This window comes from Haemaphysalis longicornis, unplaced genomic scaffold, assembly GCF_048455015.1.
Source record: "Haemaphysalis longicornis isolate Haplotype H1 unplaced genomic scaffold, Haemaphysalis longicornis Haplotype H1 scaffold_7, whole genome shotgun sequence".
Lineage (NCBI taxonomy): Eukaryota > Metazoa > Arthropoda > Arachnida > Ixodida > Ixodidae > Haemaphysalis > Haemaphysalis longicornis.
Genome location: NW_027526422.1, coordinates 38,408,011 through 38,412,031, shown reverse-complemented (window position 1 = coordinate 38,412,031; position 4,021 = coordinate 38,408,011). Strand labels below are relative to the sequence as shown.

Below are 4,021 nucleotides of genomic sequence, written 5' to 3'. Positions count from 1 at the left end.
AGGTGGACATAAAACTTTGCTGCGGTCAAACACATTGCAAAAATAAAATTAGGGGACAACCGTAGGGGCGTCCCTCGAACCACGGAGGTCACATGGATGAAAAGAGGTGTTTTCTCGGTTGATCCTGAAATAAAGCTTTTCCTCTGGAACATTCCCTCCTTTTTGACGGGCTAACCGTCGATATTGCCCGCCAAGACGTCGCCGAAGTTGGGTACGTCACTGACGGCGTTAGGGTAAGACGTGGCAGCTTTTTGACGGGAAGTAGAAGACGTACCTCGCGTTGTGGTAGTGGTCTTTTCACTCGATTGCGTAGGTGGACCAGTGGATCTCTTACCTGAAAGCACAAAAATAGTGTCTGAACTGGATGTTATATTTAGCTCCCCACCCCGAAGAATATCCCTACAATTTTCTTGCGAAAATACCATCGACCTTAATACTCCTCCAGCGCTGCCACAGTACTGTGCCAACCGCTATCCACAAATAAACTGCCCAAAACGAACAAAACAAAGACCTATATTTTTGTGCGTGTGTGTGTGTGAATAGTGTCCGCCAGGCTGCCTAAACATCATTAAGGTGCCTAGTATGTTCCCTACAACATGACTTCCTTGCCGCGGTGGCTGCTTGTTTGATGGGGGCGAAAAGTGAAAACGCCCGTGGGTATAGATTTAGGCGCACGATAAATATATCCATGGGGGCCAATTCTAGTTTTGGGATTCTTTAAAAAAGGACGAAAAATAACAAAATAAAAAAGGAAGAGGGGAAAACCTCATACCTGTATACGGTCCTTTTGGACATTGTAAAAACGAATGCTCTTTGGTAGGACAGGATCTTTTATTTGACTGATAAATGCTCTAATTGAGACATTCAATTAGATTTCATCAGATAGTGTGTTTAGGACAATAATGGTTTCGTATTATAAAACTTGTTTTCTGGTTCTCGTTCTGGATGCATGCCAATTTGAATGCCTTAAGGATTAGTACGTCCCGTCAGGTTCGTTGTCTAGGAGCTGTGTATATTTTTGTGCACAAGTCTCAGCAGTATACAGCAATTAATCTGGTCCGCCTCACATATACAGTATTGACCGTCTAGTGGGGCCCCTCGCAGGCCACTGATGCATCCTTTTTAATTACCGGAAATACATGGCATTCTTTTCTGCAAGGTAGTCTTTCTAATTATGACCAGTTCGGGTTTGCCATACACGTTTACCATAGCATGAATTGGTGTGAACAAGGATACTAAACAGCTGTCCTTTTAACCACAGTGGAATGAATCGGGCGATTCAGTATAAAATTCCAATAGTTCGGGCAATGTTGCATGTTCGGGCAAAATGTGTTTGGATGCGGAGAATGTTACAACAGTCAGCTGTGCAGTTTAGACGGTAAAGCTGCTATGCACACCCCACAGTACTGGTGACAAATAATGGAGACACAAGCGAAACAGTCAGTCAGATGCTTAGTCTACGCCGGGCATCTTATAATTAAAGTGTACAGTGGGCCCTATATTGGCAGGAGCTATTGCTTTCGAGCAGCTGCATTAATCGACCCGATGTAGGGGAGATTCCCAAGGTGGAGTAAGTTTCTGCTAAGGAAAGTTTGACATGCACCTCAATGTAGCCGTGCGGGTACATAGAAAAGCTGTACAGATTTGTCAGAAACTTCGCAGTTGAAGGATCCAGCTTTACGTTGTAGCCAGACGGCCGCAATGAGGTGGACATAAAACTTTCCTGCGGTCAAACACATTGCAAAAATAAAATTAGGGGACAACCGTAAGGGCATCCCTCGAACCGCGGAGGTCACATGGATGAAAAGAGGTGTTTTCTCGGTTGAGCCTGAAATAAAGGTTTTTCTCTGGAACTTTCCCTCCTTTTTGACGGGCTAACCGTCGATATTGCCCGCCAAGACGTCGCCGCAGTTGGGTACGTCACTGACGGCGTTAGGGTAAGACGTGGCAGCTTTTTGACGGGAAGTAGAAGACGTACCTCGCGTTGTGGTAGTGGTCTTATCACTCGATTGCGTAGGTGGACCAGTGGATCCCTTACCTGAAAGCACAAAAATAGTGTTTGAACTGGATGTTATATTTAGCTCCCCACCCCGAAGAATATCCCTACAATTTTTTTGCGAAAATACCATCGACCTTAGTACTCCTCCAGCGCTGCCACAGTACTGTGCCAACCGCTATCCACAAATAAACTGCCAAAAACAAACAAAATGAAGACCTATATTTTTGTGCGTGTGTGTGTGAATAGTGTCCGCCAGGCTGCTTAAACATCATTAAGGTGCCTAGTATGTTGCCTACAACATGACTTCCTTGCCGAGGTGGCTGCTTTTTTGATGGAGGCAAAAAGTGAAAACGCCCGTGGGTCTAGATTTAGGCGCACGATAAATATATCCCTGGGGGCCAATTCTAGTTTTGGGATTCTTTAAAAAAGGACGAAAAAATAACAAACTAAAAAATGAAGAGGGGAAAACCTTATACATGTATACGGTCCTTTTGGACTTTGTAAAAACGAATGTTCTTTGATAGGACTAGATCTTTTATTTGACTGATAAATGTTCTAATTGAGACATTAAATTAGATTTTATCAGATAGTGTGTTTAGGACAATAATGGTTTCGTATTATAACACTTGTTTTCTGGTTCTCGTTCTGGATGCATGCCAATTTGAATTCCTTAAGGATTAGTACGTCCCGTCAGGTTCGTTGTCTAGGAGCTGTGTATATTTTGATGCACAAGTCTCAGCAGTATACAGCAATTAATCTGGTCCGCCTCAAATATACAGTATTCACCGTCTAGTGGGGCCCGTCGCAGGCCGCTGATGCATCCTTTCTAATTACCGTAAATACATGGCATTCTTTTCTGCAAGGTATTCTAAATTTGACCACTTCAGGTTTGCCATACACGTTTACTATAGCATGAATCGGTGTGAACAAGGATGCTAAACAGCTGTCCTTCTAACCACAGTGGAATGAATCCGGCGATTCAGTATAAAATGCCAACAGTTCGGGCAATGTTGCATGTTCGGGCAAAATGTCTTTGGATGCGGAGAATGTTACAAGAGTCAGCTGTGCAGTTTAGACGGTAAAGCTGCTATGCACACCCCACAGCACTGGTGACAAATAATGGAGACACAAGCGAAACAGTCAGTCAGATGCTTAGTCTACGCCGGGCATCTTATAATTAAAGTGTACAGTGGGCCCTATATTGGCAGGAGCTATTCTTTTCGAGCAGCTGCATTAATCGACCTGATGTAGAGGAAATTCCCAAGGAGGAGTAAGTTTCTGCTAAGGAAAGTTTGACAAACACCTCAATGTAGCCGTGCGGCTACATAGAAAAGCTGTACAGCTTTGTCAGAAACTTCCCAGTTGAAGAAAAGTTCGCTCTGATCCAGCATTATTTGTAGCCAGACGGCCGCAATGAGGTGGACATAAAACTTTCCTGCGGTCAAACACATTGCAAAAATGAAATTAGGGGACGACCGCAAGGGCGTCCCTCGAACCACGGAGGTCAGATGGATGAAAAGAGGTGTTTTCTCGGTTGAGCCTGAAATAAAGCTTTTTCTCTGGAACATTCCCTCCTTTTTGACGGGCTAACCGTCGATATTGCCCGCCAAGACGTCGCCGCAGTTGGGTACGTCACTGCCGGCGTTAGGGTAAGACGTGACAGCTTTTTGACGGGAAGTAGAAGACTTACCTCCCGTTGGGGTAGTGGTCTTATCACTCGAATACGTAGGTGCATCAGCGGATCCTTCGCCTGAAAGCACAGAAATGGTGTTCGAACCGGATGTTGTATATAGCTCCCCACCCCGAAGAATATCCCTACAAATTTTTTGCGTAAAATACCATCGATCTTAATACTCCTCCGCTGCTGCCACAGTACTGTGCCAACCGCTATCCACAAATGAACTGCCTAATGAAACAGAACTAAGGCTTATATTTTTGTGCGTGTGTGTGTGAATAGTGTCCGCCAGGCTACCTAAACATCACTAAGGTGCCTAATATGTTCCCTACAACATGACTTCCTTG

General features: G+C 44.5%; 1 long non-coding RNA gene across 1 annotated transcript; it reads right to left on the bottom strand.

Annotated features, from left to right (window-relative positions):
• Positions 1-276: 276 nt before the first annotated feature.
• On the bottom strand, positions 277-3,751 carry LOC144145981 (uncharacterized). Its single transcript, XR_013317635.1, has 3 exons — positions 3,690-3,751; positions 1,979-2,038; positions 277-334 (listed from the first exon to the last, which is right to left on the bottom strand). It is a non-coding gene; the product is annotated as an uncharacterized LOC144145981 (long non-coding RNA).
• Positions 3,752-4,021: the final 270 nt, after the last annotated feature.